This window comes from Gopherus flavomarginatus, chromosome 3 (genome assembly GCF_025201925.1).
Source record: "Gopherus flavomarginatus isolate rGopFla2 chromosome 3, rGopFla2.mat.asm, whole genome shotgun sequence".
Lineage (NCBI taxonomy): Eukaryota > Metazoa > Chordata > Testudines > Testudinidae > Gopherus > Gopherus flavomarginatus.
In genome coordinates, this window is record NC_066619.1 from 245,651,915 (window position 1) to 245,672,750 (window position 20,836).

Consider the following 20,836-nt stretch of genomic DNA (forward strand, 5'->3'; position numbering starts at 1 on the left):
TACCCAATTATTGTAGAGAAGCTTGTGACCTTAGCTAAGATCTCATGCAATAGGACATACAGAGCAACTATGTGCCTGCATGGACTACCTTTATTATGGTCAGCTGTGGCTCCACCTCCCTCATCATATGGCACATATAAGCCAATGCATTAGCCAAGTAAACTGCATCAAGGATAAGATTTACACAGATTACTTTCCTCCCACAGCCATACACCAAACAGCACCAATGAAACAACCAAACCTGGAGCAAGGGGAAACCAAGAGTCAGACTGAATCACAATACTACTCCTACTCTGCTTCTAGGATAACACAGCTATACACTGCCCCTTAACTCAGGGCTTGTCCAAAGCCTGTGTCCTGTATTTATCTTACTACTTAGTCTCACCACACCAGTACATTAGTCTCCTATTTCAAATTCTTTATTTTACCTTTGTACAAAGCTGTGTACACAGAAAACAAACAAACTATGGGTAAAATTCTACTCACATTGAAGGCAATGAGAGTTTCCTTAAACATGAGTTCCTTTGGAATGTATGATCAATATGTTTTCAAAGAAAGTAATCAATTTTCATGGACGGGGAAAAAAAGACAAGAAAAAACAAGTGAACTTAGCATAGGAATTCAAGGAGCAGGACTCCCTCACCATGGATAGGACCAAAGAGGGAAAATAAATAAAAGGGGGAGTTGGAGAGATCAAGGTGGGGCATTGTTAGTTGTAGGAAATAGAGAGGGTGGGGGAGGAATAAAACAGAGAGGAAGAAGGTCAGGAGAAAGAAAAAAAGAAAGTTATGAACAGTGATATGAAAGAACAGTGAGAGGGATATTGTGAAATGCACTTTTATCATGTTATTGTGCCTCAGTTCTGAGGCCTGTGTCCCCCACATGGCATTCAGATATATAGCTATACTGTAGATTCCTGGACCCATCCGTGATGATGACAGTTAGGGTATACTGTATGATTTATGAAGCAAATTTCAATTACATCTGCAATAGGGCATCTATTTGACCTGCTGCCAAGTACTTAGTAATATTCCCCTCAGGAGTAGGTCGGGTAAGTAGTGATGGCAGTCATCACACACCAAACCATAATACAATCTATCTCCATTGAACACCTCATATTAGGAATATAGGGTAGCCAATAAGTTCATTCATTCACCTAATGCAGCTTGCCCTTAGTATATGTCATGACTATGGGACAGATGAAGCTATTGGTAGATGGCAGAATAAGATAATTAAAGGTAAACACAGAAAGATGGAATGAGGAAGAAAATAAAGGTGAGGAGTAAGAGTGAATGGCACAGAATGGAGGGAAGAGAGATAGATAAAGGGCAGAACAATGAGAAGAGACTGTAAGAGAAGTCTATTTAAAAGAACAAGATGCTAATTGGGCAAAGTTATGATACTCTACTAATACACGTAATTTCCCCATAAGTACTAATTTGAAATCTTCAAATGTATTACATTTATCTATTCTAAGAAAAGTGTGAGATTTGAGAAACTTATATATTATCCATTAGCCCAAACAACTCTACGTATGATTCTATTCTAAGGCAAAATTGGAATTTTTTTAATAAAACTTTTTTCTTTTCCATTGGAAACTGCCAATTTGTTCAAAACTGAATTTTTTTGCGGAAACATATTGTTTTTGATAAAACTTTCATCAAGAAGGTGCTTCAGGTACAGAATGGAATTTCTGGTGAAAACAAGGGAATCCCAGCCCAGAGCAGCTAACAGCTCAGTGGTTAGGGTCTGACGGGAGGTGGGGGACCTGGAGGTTCAAGTCCTGCTTTGAATCAGGCAGAAAAGGATCAGACAGACCTGACTCGTCTAGTCTCTTGCTCTGTGGCCCAATGAATACTGAATTATTTATACTGAGTTGAACAACTCCAACTTGAAAAATATAGGGAAAGAAGGGATGTGAACCAAGCACTCTTACCTCCCAAATGAGTTCCCCAACCATCAGGCATTAGCATTAGACTTGTTCTTTTCTGGACCACTGTATATTTAAATAATCTCTGGCTATTGGCTATTCTGGGGTGGGTCTCTGGTGTGTGTGTGTGTGTGTGTGTGTGTGTGTGTGTGTGTGTGTGTGTGTGTGTGTGTGTGTGAGAGAGAGAGAGAGAGAGAGAGAGAGAGAGAGAGAGAAACATTCAGACAGGTCTAAGTTTTGTTCTTATGAGGAACAATTTTTTTCCCATGAAACTGAATTCTTGTTTTCTGCCCATCCCTACAGTTCTTTTTCAAACAAAGATTGCAACTCTACTTATTCGCAGCGTTCAGGTAAAGCCTGGTCTTAACTTATTGGTTAGATATAAATATTCTTTGTTTAGATCATCAGTAACCATAAAACAAATGATTCTGTGAAAGTAGAGGTAATGTTTCATATAGTTTATTTTAAAATGATTTCATAGGCAAAACATCCTGTCTCAACAGCAACAGAAAGATCAAATATATTGGGGTAATTTCTCATCCAACCATATAAAATTCTGGCTAGCACTGAATGGTGAATCTTATGAAAATGCAGAACAGTTTTATTTTAGAACTTTAAAAATGTGACAGACATGCATAAACCATGATTCTTATGAAGTATTAAAAAAATTAAAAAGTAAAAGTCCTCCTTTTGACAGTGTCTGACCTTTAAGCTTATCTGTTCCTAAAATACATCTTGCCTATCAACCAAAGCTTTAATCACTTTCTCATTTCAGATATTGAAAGAAAGATTCCATTTAAATCAAATAAAGGTCATTTTTCTTTGAAATATAGATTACTCACCTGTACTTCTTAAATAAGCAGGGATTGGAGAGCAAACTGAAAAGAGGCAGCTCTCTCCCAACACTTTTAAAGTACTGAGTCAGCAGTGGAAAGGATTAAAGATAATTATGCATGACTCCGAAGGACTGTAAGGTCCAACCCCAAACTGAAATGCAATTGAGTTTCAAGACTCATGATCCATATTCTGAAGAAGGAATTAAATGCTGCTTTCTTACTCTGCATTCCTTTTGAACTACTTTTTGAATCACAGTTAGTTTAAAGTGGCACCAGAAATATCAAGAGATAAGAACCTTTGGGTAATTCTTCTAAGACTAGCTTAGATGAGGTGAACTGTTCCTCTTCCTATTTGATTGCAGGCTAACATCCTGAAGCAAATGATCACCTTCTCTTAACTCTTAAATTCATATTTGGTTTACTAAAACATTTCCTTGCCTGCTACAGAAACATCAGCTTCAATATACATTTCCTTTATAACTAGAAGTATTTTTTTTTAAAAGGAGGTATCATTTTACCAGCAAAAGTTCAGATTCATACAGAAACTCACAATGAGAGTTCAATGGGAGTTTGCCTAAGAACTGAGAAGAAACACTCAGTTGTGAATGCACAAAAGGAGTTAGGCATTGTGATAACCCTTTTTCTGAAACAGTTGAGCCTCTGACAGTACATCAGGTGCAACCTTTCTAAGGAACAACCACAACAGGTAGTGCAGAACTATATTTTGGATTGATGTTACAATTCTTGGCAGATAGACAACTCAGATCTTCATCTCCTAGTCTCTCTAGATCAGTTCTCACATGGCCCTCGGAACAACTATATGAACTAAAACATTTTTCTTTCTTACAATTGGAGATGTTGTGGTCACAGGTGGTTTAACTTACCTCTTTACTATTGGGGCTTCTTGAGCTCCCTGTCCTGTCCCCATGGAGCACAAGAACAAATAACATGCCATCTTGTTATGGACTGCCCCCTTTATCATATTGATGTTGGATGGTTCAGCTTGATGTCGCTAGATGATGTTGCCATGATAGCATGGCTATCTCAGTTACCCAACAACCAATTTATTGTTTGTGCCATCAGAAGTTAGATGTCAGAAGAAGTTAGAGACCTAAGCTCTTGATACAATGAATGGAGAAAAAGAGGCATCTTACACTGCCATTTACCAAGGCAAACATGCTAGGTGGGGAGATGCCCAAGCTAGCCAATGGGAGATGCCAACAAGAGGAATGTGTCATGAGTGTGCTAAGCTGCATCCCTCCCACAGAGATAGGTCCTGAAGTTCCAGGATGCAGCAAGGTACCTATCTCTGCTTTGTGATTCACAGCCAGGAACTCTCTTTGGATCCAGGTGCTCTCACAATTCTCAGAGTGCTCAGGACTGTGAGTCACCTTGTTACTCCCCTGCCTTTTGGGAGAGGAAGTCTTACCTGTGGTAGCTGGGTGCGAGCTCCCTAGCCCCATCAGCCTGTCAGCCACTCAAGCACTATCTTCTGGGATGTGCCAACCCTAACTTCATTTTGCAGGTTAACAATAGGTGCACCCCAATCTCTGATTCTATTTGAATCATCCCCTTGTGATATCCAGCCCCGACACTGTCTAATCACAGAAATCTCAGATCTTCTGCACCCAAAAGGGCAGTGTACCCTAGTTTACCAATTTTACCTTAAATCACTTCTCCTGTAAACCACACAGCATTTATAATAAACAGTTAGAATAAAATAAAAGTAAGTTTATTTTAGGAAGAATGAAGATCGAATTAGAGATGAAAGAAAGTGATGGAAACAACTCGTTACAGTACAAAACAAAATAATAAAATGCGAATCTGGATCTGTGCCTATCAGTAGTTACCTTTCCAATATAATAAAGCAGTTTTTCCCACCAAGTTTCAATCAGTTGCAAACTGGCTAGTTTCACAAAAACAAGGATTCAAACATTTATGAAAGAAGCCCTGCCCATCCAACCTTAGGGGTTTTCCTCAATGAATGGATAAAGAATGCCTTTCCCTAAACTCTGTTATACAGAAACACTCTTTTGTCTTTATTCATAGCCAGGGCAATCTCCTGCTTGCTATAATATTCCTTTTTCATCTCCAAGTGGTTTAGATCATTTGCAGTTGACTATTCTAGGAAGTGACATGGTTAGACAATAGTATCTTGCATTACCTTGACTAGGAAGAGGTGACATCTCCCTCTTGCTTGAATGGATCACATTTCCCCAGGTAACTAATCTTTACTCCAAGTCCATGAAGCATACTTCCAATATAAACACATCATTCCTTAAGTATTTCCATAACTATATTTTGCAATGATTTGGAATGTTGACAAGTTACGAGCTATCTGTAGCTACCTTACATGTTACTTTTTATAGATAAATATCCTGTGTAATGTGTTTGGTACAGTAAGTTTGTCAGGTATGAAGTGAAAGTTGTTTGCAAAATGACAGGGGATCCTTCATCAAGGAGTGTCTGTGTCATACAGGTTAATTAGTGGTGCACCACAGGCCCCGAGTCCCCTCAAAGCATTTCCCTCTGATATCTAGCCCCTGACACTGGCTACTCACAGGAATCCCAGCTCCTCTGCTCCTAAAGAAGCAATGTACCTCAGTTTACCAGTTTTACCTTAAATCACTGGTTATGTATAAGGCACACCACTTATGACCTCTTACAATAAATAAAAGAAGGTTTATTTAAGAAAGAATAAAAGTTCCACTAGAAACAAGAGAGAGCGATTGAAACAAATGGTTACAATACAAAACAAAATAAAAAAACATGAAATAGGGCTACACTTTATTAATAGCTACCTTTCCTATCTAATAAAGTAGTTTTGCCTCCCAAAGTTCAATCTGTTGCAGAGCTGGCTGACTTCCCAGGAAACAGGATCCAATCTTTCAATACACACCTTGCTTAGCAAGTTGTCTCCTCAGTGAATGGATGCAGTGTGTCTTTCTCCACCTGGTGATATAATAAATCAGTCTTTTGTCTCTTATAATGTTCCCTTTTTACATCCAAGTTGTTTCAATGTTTATCTTTAATGGTTTTACATTGACTTTTCTGGGTTTTTGCAACAGTGAACAATTGAGGAATACATTATTTAATTGGCTTGCCAGGGAGGGATGACATTTCCCTGTTCCTTCCAATTTGAATGGGACATCAATGAGACATATGACTCCCAGGTGACTCCGGCCTTGGCCACACTAGCGCTTTCAAGCGCTGCAACTTTCTTGCTCAGGGGTATGAAAAAACACCCCCGAGCACAGCAAGTTACAGGGCTGTAAACCGCCAGTGTAAACAGTGCCCCAGCACTGTGAGCTAATCCCCATGGGAAGGTGGAGTACCTGCATTGCTGGGAGAGCTCTCTCCCAGCGCTGGTGCCGCGACCACACTCGCACATCAAAGCGCTGTCGCGAGAGTGCTCCCGCGGCAGCACTATATAGCTACAAGTGTAGCCGTACCCTTACTTTCACTCCTAGAACATAAGGGCATAGTTTTATATATAGTTGCATTATTCCTTAAATATTACCCATACAGATATCTCACAATGATTATGTCATTATGCATATTGATAAATTACATGCTTTCAGCAGAGATCTCACGTGCTATGTTTACAGAAAAATACCATTAAATAATAAATTTGATGAAAAAGAAATAAATTTTAAAGAAAGTGGTAGTGACTTTGTAGTGAGTCTGTCAGGTCTGAAAGAGGAGTTGCTTGCAATGGGCCTTAGTGTCATGGGCACCTATGCCATTTTGTGAAGCTGGAGTTTTGTGCATTGTAAAGGAGATGTAATGCAATATCAGAATTCCAAAGGTGGATCATGCCAGACAAACCTGATCCTTCTTTGAGAAAATAATTAGTTTTGGGTTTTTTTTTTAAATAAGGAAAGTAAAATGATTCTAGTATACTTGTATAATACCAGGTCTTTCCTAGGCTGCAGGCATAATATAAGAACTAATAAACTCATAGCGTGAAACCAGACCAGTTCGCTGGTATGTTAGTTTTGCTCAAAATAGGTATTAGTCTTATAAAATATATTTATTATTTAGGTTCTATGAAATGCTTCTAAATTGCTGCATGCATTAATCTCATTTTCAATGGCCGTAACCAGTGCTATAAGAAAATATGTACGTTTTGCTTTATAACTTTGAAAATATTTGCTCTGAACTTGTGAACGCAAGCATGGGAATCATCCTCCCACCACATCCCACTCTGTGATTATATAGAAGGACTATCAAACTCAGATTGACCATCAAAGATATGGCAGTTCAAAGGATTGGTTAATGGCCTTATTGCACCTAGGCAATGCTACATGCAAGGAAGCTTGTCTTGTGGACTAGGTAGCTTAAGAAAGGAAATAAAACAGAAAGTCAAAGAAAAAATGTTTATCTTTTTAGCTGTTTGAATTCTGATGAGACCAGAGACTCTAAACTGAAGCTAGAGATCTGCAGAGGCTGCCTCATGAATCTGCCCTGAAAAACATTTTGAACTGACAGGTCACTACAACTCCGTCATTCGGGATTTAGATGGTAACTCATTTGTGTGTATATGTTTGCTTCCTTTAACCTTTAAATAACTCTCTTATTCCTTTTTCCTAGTTCATAAACCTTTAGATAGTTTATTACAGGACTGGCTACAGCATTGTCTTTGGTGTAAGATCTAGGATACCAGTTGATCTAGGGTGAGGGACCACTCTCTTGGGACTGGAAGAAACCTGAATGTGGTGTGATTTTTGATGTGATTGTTTATCACTAAATCCAGTTTGTCTGAGTGGCAAGATAGACTGGAGGGTCTCAGGGGTCTGTCTGTGACTCCATGATAAGACTGTTTGCAGGAGTTCACATTTGTTACTGGCTTGGTGAAATCAAATTATAGAACACACCACCAGTTTGGGGTGTCTGACCTGTTTTGTCAGTCTACTATGAGGTAGGCACTCATGGTCTTGAGCCACTCTAGCCAGTGTGACAACTTGGACTTCAGTAAAGCTTTTGACATGGTAACATATGGGGATCAATGAAAGCATTGTACGGTGGATAAGGAACTGGCTGAAGGGGAGAAGGCAATGAGTTGTCCTGAAAGGTGAATTGCCATGTGATGTTGGTGGCCTGTGATATACAGGAAGTCTGACTAGATGATCTGATGGTCCCTTCTGGTCTTAAACTATATAACTTTGTAGCCCTAAGGATTAATCTGCTGGTCTGTATAAATATCTTTCTCATAAATTTGAGTATTTTATGTAATAGGCTTATAGATTTATATTAATAAGTTTGACTGTAAGGCAAGAAGGTCAAATATCCTGTATGTGACGCTAAGGCAGCTTTAGCACATTTTGGGACCCTTACTCATAGAAGTAATAATAGACAAAATATCTACGCAGATGTCTAGAGACCTTTGACTGAACCAATAATAGTCAAGGGTGGAAAAAGGGGATTTTTGCCCACAAATCTAACAAGTACATCACAAATGCATACATACCTGTCATTCATATGCACATACATACTAGTCTATGGGGCAAGTATACCCTAACATTTCCGTGGGGGAAGGATGAAATTTTGGCATAGGAGGAAGGATTTCCAACGAATGCCCTATAAAAAAGTGAGGCAGCTCACCATTAGGCAGGCAATCTACCTATCTGCTCCCGTCTACTCTTCATTGCCTCCACCTTTAACTACATCTCAATGCTACCCATCTACGATGGCTATTAACTATTAATAGGCCATAATATTATTTCTTTTCAAACTGTAAGTGTAAAGGGATTTAATTTCCCTTATGTTTTAGTTTAGTTAAAGCTTAGAGTTAAATAAGAAAGCAAACAAATCTGCAGTAGCTTCCTCTGCCAGAGGTGTGAAAATGGAAATTGCCACAGGCGTGGCCCATATCTTCCAGCACCAGGTTATTAAAACAGAGGGTATTAACCTCGTTTGCAGCTTATAATATTGTATTATCATAGATATATCTCTTAAAGAACTGTGATACTTGTAACTCTGTAATCCTAACTGTTTTACCATTTGCTTACCATTTCATTGATTTTAATAATAAGGTCTTTATGACTATATGTGTCTCAGTGTAAGCTCCTGTCATGAACCCGAAGTTCCTTTTATAAACTCTGTGAAGCCTGATCAGGACGAACTTTAGCTTCTGATCAAACAAATTGGCGAGCCAAACCCATACTAATTAATATCTAATAATTATTATTATTAATTAATTTTAAAATTTAATTAAATAAATAAAATTAAATTAAGTGAATAAATTACATTTACACTACTAACATACTCCAAATCACGCTACAACTTATTGCAGTGGAATCAAACTGGGACTTAGGTGCCTAAAATAGGAACTTAGGTACCTAACCCCTTTCAGTCAATGGGTTAGAAAGAGATAGAGAGAGAATGACTCTGTAGTCCAATGGTTAGAGCACCCACCTGGGAGTCTCCCTGGTCCAGTCACTCTTTTATTATTTATCCACAGTGGATCAGCTTCAACAGGAGAGAAGGAGGGAGCCCCATATCAGAATTTCCCAGTGCTTAGAGCATTCTGATGATTTGTGTAAGACTCCTGTTCAAATCCTTTTCCCTTAATGGCAGGGAAGGGTATGTGAATGTGGATCTCCCCAAACCCAGTCAACTGCTCTAACACTGGGACAAAAGCTAACAGGTGGATGGTGGCAGCTCCTCCTCCATCAGTATTTTGAATAGGACGCAATCCTGAAGGCAGCCTGAGTGTGCCTACCAGATCAGCCCCCGCATACAACAAAGGAGGTTGAATACCTATCTTCCCTCGATGTGAATTGCTGTGGTGCTTAGGTGGGAGACAGGGGCCTGGATGTGCAGAGTGAGGCAGCAGTGTACAGGTTCAGAGGCAGCAAGATAAGCACCTACAGAACTTTTATCCTGAAACTTTAGGCACTGCATGAGTTTAGGAACCTACAGGGGTTAGGCAGGGATTTTGTTCGTTGCAGTGGAGCCCAAATTGTGACTTAGGCACCTAAAATAGCTATTCATGTCCCTCCCCTTTTTTTTTTTTTTTTTTTGAGCATTCAGGCCTTAGTAACTCCCACTATCAGATCCACTAGGACTAAAAAATAAGATGCTGGTAGGACTGAGACTGATATTTATACTGCGGAGAGTATGAATTTTTATTTTATCTGAAATTATTTGCATGCATGTTATGTGATCTAGAGAAGGAGGTTAACAGAGATAAAACTTAGAAAAACTAAATGAAAATGTAATAAATGGGTGTGGTAAATTTGGTATAACTTTAAAATATATGAAAAAAAATGGAAATAACACCAAAGCTAATACATAAGTGAAACATCCAGCATTTTGACTAGGTTTAAGATATGTTCTTTAATTGATGCAGGAGGCTTTTGGGTATGTGGTAGTCATAAAATGTTGAATTATTCTCCCTGCACCTGTAATCCTGTTATTTTAGTTCCCTCACAATTGGTACATCATAGTGTGGATTTTTTTTAAAAATAATCTATTGATAACTAATCGTGTGGCATGCCAAGGGTTAACCAGATCAGCGGGAGCTGAGAGTTAACATTCTGGAATCACTCACAGGTCAACACAGGAATAAAATTTGTGTGATGGGGAACAAAATGAATAGCTTGTTTGTGAGAAGGCAGGCTCTTAAATAAAAGTATGCAGAGGAATAGACATATCAATCATTTTGCAAGACTAGAAAATATAGGCCTCCTTCTCCATAGCCCTAGACCTTGGATAGTCATTTATACGGTGCAAAGTGGGTGTCAAACGTTACCAAAGCAAAATGGTAAGTGTTTTACATTCTCAGCATTCACTTCCCTCCAGATACAAGGCAACAGAAAATCAGGCCTCATATGAGGTCATATAAAAGGATAGGCATAGTTACTAAAGCGGATACTGTTAGCAGACTGCAACACTGAAAGAGAGAGGACAATATATGTTGGCTTAAGATACTGTTTGTAAGAGAATCAGGAAAGGACTACTTGAGTAAGTACTGCTCACTGTGAGTATGGCTTGCTGAATCAGGCCTAGGACAGGTGTCCATACATTCAAATGGGATGGGTAAAAAAAATAAAATAAAAGTGGACCAAAAAACTGAATAGAGCCCTGCTGCCTCTGAGGACCTGATGACTGCTCTCATTTCAAAGACTACGCTACATTCTAAAGCTTCCCACTGGCTGACACCACATTCACGGTAACTTCACAGATACCCCTTCAGTGTGGGTTCCCTCCTCCCCCAACCAGAAAAACTAAATTGGGAGTCTTACCTCCTGCTTTATTTATTGATTAATTGGATGAAAATGAAAGTTAAAAGAATTCTGTGTGTCTGCAAAGTACTGGGGTATGTGGCATGTGGGCTATAGAAGGGAAGAATTGACAAGGAATTTCAGATACCTGCAACAAGTGAGAAAAAGGCAATAATGTGTTTTTAAAGAGCAAAACATTATTATAAATACTAGAAAATGCCTTTAGTATTTCCATATTGTAATTCCTTTTGTATTCTCCGAACTATTTTTAGCCATGAAAACATATAAGAACTGGAATTTCTTACTGTACCCGCTTAATGTGCACAACTTGCTTTCACCCCAACACGCGGTGAATAACTAGGAGCACCACTGAAACTAAAAAATGTTTAGCTTATATTGTAGTCACCACCACCATCCAGCATCTCCAAAACTCTCCAGTTTCCCTCTGCTTCTCACAGAGTGACAAGAATAGCAGTCCTTCTTCTGAAACATTCTCCAGCCTTGCAACCTTTTCATTTAGAATAGCTTAGAGGGAACCCAAGAAACCCATGACGTCCTCCCTCCCCCCCAAAGCTAGTTACAGTTAAGTCCCATGCTTAAGCTTTCCAGAGACCCATCTGTCAAGGTCACAACAGCTTCTGCCTCTGTCTGTTCTTATAAAGAACATCATAAATACCGACAAAGAGTCCTGTGGCACCTTATAGACTAACAGACGTATTGGAGCATGAGCTTTCATGGGTGAATACTCACTTCATCAGATGCATGTCATACTCACTTCGTCAGATGCATGTCATGACATGCATCTGACGAAGTGAGTATTCACTCACGAAAGCTTATGCTCCAATACGTCTGTTAGTCTATAAGGTGCCACAGGACTCTTTGTCGCTTTTTTCAGATCCAGACTAACATGACTACCCTTCTGATACTTGACATCATAAATACCATTTCCCTTCTCTCCACAGCGCTTGAAAAATTCTTGATAATCCTACCTGGAAGAGTCATCACCCACAACTGACACTAAAGATATCATCCACCCTAGTTTCAGAAGTGGACAGAGAGAGGTAACTTATATTTGTATTTGAAATAGTTAGACCAGTTCATTAAAAATAGAATCAAACCATGGAGTCACATGCATCATCCTTGACAGGGGTAATCAATTATTTTTTGTCAAGGTTCAACCTTCTTGGTCAAGGTATAGTCAAGGTCCAGATTACAGAGAAAATAAAAAAAAACCCCCAATAATGATAATAAGAAATAAATAAAATAATTTCACAGTCTGTTCAAAAGTGTCTAGTAGTTTGGCTTTGGCTCACATTCCGCCTAATGACTACCCTTGTCCTAGCTGGTGCTGCAGGTAATATTTTATCTGCATAAGACCTTCAGGAAGCTACCTGCTTGTGCTGACAACGTGCCAGTATCAACGGTAATTCAGGTTTTGCCTCAGGACTCTTGACCTTCACCTCTTCTACCCAGTTCTTTGGGTTAATTTTGGCTTTCAGGATCCTCATCAGACTAAAACTGACAGCGGCCATACATTTGACCAAATAAAGAGTGGTGATAATTCATTATTTGAACAATTGATTTGTGTTGGCATCCTCAGTCCTGGACATCCACTCAGTTGGCTGTGATAGAGGAAATAATATACTATGCCCTGAAAAGTGTGCAGTATACTATTCCTTGAGCTCAACCTGATTCACCAAATGACACAATGGCAGGACAGTGGAAACATGGCTGTGTCCATTTCATGCCCTTTCCTCATACAGTTGTTTGATGGGCAATGAGGGGAAACAAGACAGCCCAAAGACTTCACTCCAAAGGGATCTCAAACTATTGTCTGGGTAGCCCTAATGTGGCTTAATGGAGGTGTGGGTGTAGAAGGGACTACTCTTGGCTACTTTGCTTCATGTTGTCTTTATGGTTGTGGATAATCTAACTCTTCATGTTTTTGTACCTATAATAAAGGTACATCCATGATTATCCACTGAAACTCTTTTTTATAATAAACTGATTACAAAAGACGTGTAATTATAGGCCCTGTTCAGACTGTCCAGCTGGTGACTAAAAACATGATCTACCAATAGGTAATGTGTATTTCTTACCAAAAAAACCAGTTTGTTTACTTCTCACTTCTCACCTGACCAAGGTGTTTTTCTCACAGCATAACTATAGATGTCTTACAGGCAAAGCGTTGTATAAAGATATGTTTATAAAGTACTAGAAAATGTGGCAGCTGGGGAAAATTGATAAAAGAATATAGAGAGTTGCAAAAATATGGAGGGAAAGGTTTTTAGTAAGTGAAGTTTTGTGTTGATTTTCTATTTCCATTTCCTCCTTCTGGTGGAGACAGATGGACTTTGATTTTAATGCAGTTGCTATGAACCAAGAATAACAACTCTTAGATCATCACTGAAGTGGTGGAAATGTACAGGAACAAAAACACACAAAATCTCTGTAATATGACTTGACCTTCAAAATAACCACAAGTGGCACATGATTTATTGATTATCTCTCAACACAGAAGAGGATAGTTATTTATATAGTGCCTTAAGTTTAAATGACACAGATGAAGTATGCTGAGCAAAGAATGAATCTCTGCATCAAATAATTTGCAATTTAAAAGGACAAGAGAGATGTGACAATAAAGGATAGCACAGTAGAGAACAAATATAGAGTGATAAGTGGTTATTACAACTGGAACACTTCAATAAAATAGACAATAGATAAACTAGATACATTAACATGTATTATGGCCTATATTTTCAAAATGTAACAATGATTTTGGATGCCTCGATTTTAGAATATTCAACTTGAGCCATCTTAAAAGGGCCTAGTTTTCAGAAAGTTTGAGCATTCACTCTCTGAAAATCACACCCTCTATGAAGTTTCAAGTTGAATACAGATAACTGGTATAGGAGGGAAGTCCTCTCATGGATCAGTAACCAGTTAAAAGACAAAAAACAAATGGTGTAGAACTGATAAATGAAATTGTTTTTAATTGTTCACTTTATTAATGTAACTTCTGTTCACCATTCACTACACTTGCCTACACTGTAACTTCTGTTCCATATTGTAATTCAAACCCCATTTTAAAACACTCACTCCATTTTGTAAAAGCTTCCTCCAACCTTCATTTTTGCAAACCCTGCTGTAATCTTATTAGTTTAGTTTAGATGTGTGAATGAGGTATGTATGAATGATGGAATCAACCTCCAGCCCCAGCCCGTCCTGATGAGATAAAGTTCAAATACCAACGGCTGAAGACCTAGACAACAGCCCTAAACAAAGTAAGAAGCATCCACCCTAAAAAGAAAAGGACAACAGAACAACAGAAGGAAGATCAAAGCCAGGTCCAAGGCTGAAAGTCACACCTGCAATTGATGGGTGATCAATCTAAACCCAGAGGCAGCGTCACACAGCAAGACCTATAGACTTTGAATCCAAACTAAAAGCCTATAAAAAAGAAGGGTGAGATGAGAAACTCTGGGTAACATTCTGCTGCCAACATGGAAGAACATTGGTGTCTGCCCAACAGAGATCCAGCTCAGCCTTGTGCCCAGCTTTCCTCGCCAGTTAGCTGCCACAAGCTAAGAACCCAAGCTGCAAAATCAAGCCATGAACTTAAGCTATCTTCAGGACTGGTAACTATGCAGCAGCTGCAGAACACCTGATGAATGTGGGTGTGGGTGTGTGAATGTGTGTATGTGTGTGTGTATAGGTATTAGGTATTATAATGTGAATGTGTGTGTGTGTGTATAGGTAATAGGTATAATGTGTGTGTATAAGAATTAAGATATTAGTTATTAGTCATAAATTGTTATCATAATAAATGTGGCATCTTTGCCTTGTCCCCTTTAATAAGATCCTGCTCGTTTTTACTGGTCTAATATAATTGGTACAACAAGGGTAGGGATAAATGGTCAGTTTTCAGAATGGAGATAGGTAAATAGCCATGTCCCCCAGGGATCTGTACTGTTCAACATATTCATAAATGATCTGGAAAAAAGAGTAAACAGTGAGGTGGCAAAATTTGCAGATGAAACAAAACTACTCAAGATAGTTAAGTCCAAAGCAGACTGTGAAGAATTACAAAGGGATATCACAAAACTGGATGACTGGCAACAAAATGTCACATGAAATTCAATGGTGGTAAGTGGAAAGTAATGCACTTTGGAAAACATAATCCTAACTATACATACAAAACGATGGGAACTAAATTAGCTGTCATCACTTAAGAAAGAGGTCTTGGAGTCACTGTGGATAATTCTCTGAAAACATCCACTCGGTGTGCAGCAGCAGTCGAAAAACTAACAGAATATTAGAAACAATTAGGAAAGAGGTAGATAATAAGACAGAAAATATCATAATGCCACTATATAAATCCATTGGTACATCTTGAATATTGTGTGCAGTTTTTGTCACCCCATCAAAAAAAAGATATTTTAGAATTGGAAAAGGTACAGAGAAGGGCACTAAAATGATTAAAACTTTGAAACAGCTTCCATATGAGGAGAGATTAATAAAATGGGAACTTTTCAGTTCAGAAAAAAGATGACTAAGAAGTGATATGATAGCGGTCTATAAAATCATGACTGGTGTGGAGAAAGTGAATGTACCCCTTCACATAACACACAAACCAGGAATGAAATTCATAGGCAATAGGTTTACAACAAACAAAAAGACGCACATCTTCAAACCACACACAGTTAATGTAGAACTCATTACCAGAGGAGTCATGAAGGCCAAAACTATAATTGGGTTAAGAAAAGAACTAGGTAAGATCCTGGAGGATAGCTCCATCAATGGCTATTAGCCAAGATTGTCAGGGATGCAAGCCCATGGCCTGGATGTCCCTAGCTTCTGAATCCAGAAGGTGGGAATGGAAGAGAGGAGATGGATTACTCAATGATCATCTGTTCTGGTCTTTTCCTCTGAAGTACATGGCATTGGCCATGTATGGAAGACAGGATGCTGGGATAGATAAACTATTGGTCTGATCTAGTATGGTCGCACTCAAGTTCTTATCTACCCAAAATTCGAGCTGGTCAGAAAAATCCAAAGAAAAAATTTTTGTTAGAATTTCCTAATCTGTTGAAATCAAGAAACTTGTGGAAGTGATTAGATTTTGAGAACATTTTGATGAAGTTCCTGTTGTTTTCCTGCCAGCTGTCCTCAAGGCATGTGGAAACCCATCAGGCAGGACTTCTGTAGTCTGCAGTTCCAGGGCAGCTCACCATGTAGACAGCCTCAGAGTCAGAGACCTCAGCTCTAGGGCAGCTTTGTCAGACGGGGCTTCATTCTCTTTTGTGGACAATTTTTAAATTTTTTATTTTCATTCAAAATCTGAACAAAACCAAATTTCAAGATCCTCTACAAAATAGAAATACCTTTCTCTGCACAGATCTCCCCAAAATCACTGGTGATTTTTAAAAATTTATAAATAGTATATTCTGATCACATATCATTGTCCTTACCCACAGACAACCTGCCAACCTGAAACATATTCTCACCAGTAACTGCACACCACACCATAATAACTCTAGCTCAGGAACCAATCCATGCAACAAACCTCGATGCCAACTCTGCCCACATATCTACACCAGCGACACCATCACAGGACCTAACCAGATCAGCCACACCATCACTGGTTCATTCACCTGCACATCCACCAATGTAATATATGCCATCATATGCCAGCAATGCCCCTCTGCTATGTACATCGGCCAAACTGGACAGTCTCTACGGAAAAGGATAAATGGACACAAATCAGACATTAGGAATGGCAATATACAAAAACCTGTAGGAGAGCACTTCAACCTCCCTGGCCACACTATAGCAGACCTTAAGGTGGCCATCCTGCAGCAAAAAAACTTCAGGACCAGACTTCAAAGAGAAACTGCTGAGCTTCAGTTCATCTGCAAATTTGACACCATCAGCTCAGGATTGAACAAAGACTGTGAATAGCTTGCCAATTACAGAACCAGTTTCTCCTCTCTTGGTTTTCACACCTCAACTGCTAGAACAGGGCCTCATCCTCCCTGATTGAACTGACCTCGTTATCTCTAGCTTGCTTGCTAGCACACATATATATACCTGCCCCTGGATATTTCCATTACATGCATCTGAGGAAGTAGGTATTCACCCACGAAAGCTCATGCTCCAAAACGTCTGTTAGTCTATAAGGTGCAACAGGATTCTTTGCTGCTCTTACAGACCAGTTATCTTTGGGACAAGATGCCACACAGATGTATCTAACACTGTGAAAATATTTAATTTGATTACTTGAATAACAATACATTATTTAAAGACTAGTGTTATGCATTCACAGAATGAGTCAAGTTAAGCTTGTGTGTATAACCATCATTTTATTCTTTCCTGTCTTCTGAGTAGTTAACTCAGCAAGCTAAATGGCCTCTTGGTGTAAGGTTTTGATGGAATATGCAAATAAGGGAAAAAATTATATGTTGGATGTGTATATTTTCAACTTGCAAATTATCAGCATCCCAAAAATTTGCATCCAAGATGCAAAAGAAATGTGCAAATAGGACCATTAAATTACCGGATAACAAAGATTTAACACACTACAAGTATGATGAAGTTCAAAGTACATGGAAATCCTCAGTTAATACTAATCTGATTTGGTGTGAATTCTAATCAACCACACCAGGAGAAAGGAAAAACTGACAAACATTGTTTCAATCAAATTGGTGAAGTTTCTTCCTTCTGTACACATTTCTAACCTACTTTATTATTATCAGTTTAGAGAGCTACAAAGCTTCCACAGTTAACATAGAAACTTCCTTATTTTATGAAAGTTTGTGACAAGTTGGAGAAATACTTTGGATAAGCATCCAGAATGGAGAATATAAGAATCAGGAAAGAATCTCTCCATTATTGTCTTGGGAAATGTCTCATCTCTGCTGCATGGTGGTGTGTAGACAAGTGGACTCACCCCTGTGGTGCCTCCTGCTGGTTGTGCTCAGGAATTAGCTCACTGCCAGCCAGGAGCACCCTCTGCAGACCGATGATCCGCCTGTCCTCTTAGCCCCCGTGTCCCTCCCAGGACCCCAGTGCACTTTTAACTAGGGTGCTGCCCCCTGGCAGTACCCCACCAATCTGGGTATCCTCTCCCTGGGGAACCCCCAACCCACTATCCCCACTTTGCCTCAGTTTTGGCTACTGCTCAGTCTCCATCCAGCTCCTGTTCAATGGGGCAGACTGCAGTAACAGCCACTCATCATAGGCAAAGGGGTTTGGACATGCTGCCTCTGCCTACCCCTGGGCTGCCCCTTTGCAACCCCAGTATCCAGCTGGCCTTACCCTAGGCCTGCAGCCTGGGGGGTTTCCAGGCCAGAGCTCTCCACCTCCTCTTGCTTTCCCCCAGCCCTGCTCCACCTTGGGCACCCAGGTACGCTCCCTAGCAGCCAAGCCCTTCTCCTTCTACAGGCAGAGGGAGACTGTTTGCTCCTGGCTTCCCTGGCCATTTTATACAGGCCAGCTGTGGCCTGATTAGGGTGCAGCCCAACTGCAGCCGCTTCCCCAGTTAGCTCAGCTTTTAGAGCTGCAGCTTTTAAGCCCTTCTTGCCCCAGCCACAGCCCTCTCCTGGGCTGTTTTAAGCCTCAAAGGGCAGGAACGGGTAACCACCCCGCTACATAGTGATAGGAGCCACAACTCAGGAAAATCATGGAAAGTGTGTGGGGGATCTCAACAGAGAGTAAAGTAAGCCACAAGGTACATCCTCTCCTCATTGCACAGCTCCTTCCATCATCTTCACAGCTTCTATGAAGCTTAGCTATATATAATCCATTTTACATAGAAAGTAATAAGTGGCTATCCAGTGTGGGGAAAGAGAGAGGAGAAGTTGGGGAACAGCAATTTTTCCTGCACATTTAGAACCAGATTCTCTGCTGAATCCAGTATCCAGTGTAACAGAGAAGGGGACTGTCAGGGAGTTGCTCATGTTCCACAGTTTCTATGTTGACTCAGCCATGTGCCTGGATATGTATTAGAAGCTGGTTCTGCTCCAATATTTATCAGGTGGTAATGGTCTCTCAACTGGGGCTTGCCACAGCCACATTACATTCCCGTCACTGTTCACCCCCTGACAAGCTCCACCGTACTAGGTTATGTTCGCTCTTCACCAGCATGAGACTTCCTTATGGTGGGGAATCCCCACCAGAGGCCTAGTGGCTAGTCTCTGCTCTCTTTTGTGCTGCCTTGGGGGCATAATGGAGTTGGGTGGGACAAAGAATCTTCCTCTTAGTAAATTGAGTATGACGTTAACATGTAATGATCAAAGGCTTTGAAAAAGGACCCTAATCATAGCACTGATTATGGAATACAAAATGATGTCAAATTAATTTAAACCAAAACAAGTCCTAAATTGTCAGATTGAAAATCTGAAATAAATGGCCAATCCTGTTTGGAGTTGCATGTGTGTAAATCCAGCATAGCTGTTGACACCGAAAACAGAAATTATGATAAATTCTTCCTTCTACCAGCCCTACATCTATCACAATCCTCACCACCTTCTGTTTTAAGTGTAGGGCACATTTCTTTGACCTTCCTTTTTTTTACAAACACACATATATATTTGAAAAAACTACAGACCAAAACTTTGCATTGAACACACTTCCCTCCACCCTCTGCCCCCCTCACCAGAAAAAGAAAAAGAAAACAAAAATAGCATTTAAAGGATGAGCTCAAATTAAAACATGTTGGTAGTCCCATTGAAGCCAATGGAATTTAAACCTGTGCTTAAAGTTAAGCAAATGGTTAAGTGCTTCACTGAATCAGGGCTTTAGTTTTCAAATCTATAAAATGGTAATTATATTAGTTACACACCTACATGTGACTGAAAGTGTCTTAAGCATGGTATATTTTTGGATTTTGCCAGTCAATAATATCAGTGTGCCTTTAAATGACAAAACAAAAGCTCAGAGAAGTTTAATGATATGAGTAAGGCACTGTGTACAAGTTTCTGATTATGTGACTAGGGATCAGAAGACCTTGGTTCTGATTGTCCTGGCTTTGACTTACTGTGCAACTTTAGGTAGGGCTGTCATAAACAGATAGCTAAGGGTTAATGTCTCTTTCACCTGAAAAAAAAGTAACCTGAAGCACCTGACCAGAGGACCAATCAGGAAACAGGATTTTTTTCAACTCTGGGTGGAGGGAAGTTTGTGTCTGAGTTCTTTGTCTTCTGCCTGAATCTCTCTCAGCTAGAGAAGGATTTTTCTATTTCCTGCTTTCTAATCTTCTGTTTCCAAGTTGTGAGTACAAAGTTGGTTTTTTGTTTTGTATTTACATCTCTATAGTTGCTGGAGTGCTTTGAATTGTATTCTTTTTGAATAAGGCTGTTTATTCAATATTTCTTTTAAGCAATTGACCCTGTATTTGTCACCTTAATACAGAGAGACCATTTGTATGTATTTTTCTTTCTTTTTTATATAAAGCTTTCTTTTAAGACCTGTTGGAGTTTTTCTTTAGTGAGGAACTCCAGGGAATTGGGTCTGCAGCTCACCAGGGAATTGGTGGGAGGAAGAAGTCAGGGGGAAATCTGTGTGTGTTAGATTTACTAGCTTGACTTTGCATTCACTCTGGGTGAGGGGGGAAGAGAGATTGACTCTCGGTAATTCTGTTCTCCAGGCTGGGAACGGGGAGAGTGGAATCCCTCTGTTTAGATTCACGGAGGTTGCTTCTGTGTATCTCTCCAGGAACACCTGGGGGGGGGAAGGGAAAAGGTTTATTTCCCTTTGTTGTGAGACTCAAGGGATTTGGGTCTTGGGGTCCCCAGGGAAGGTTTTTGGGGGCACCAGAGTGCCCCAAAACACTCTAATTTTTT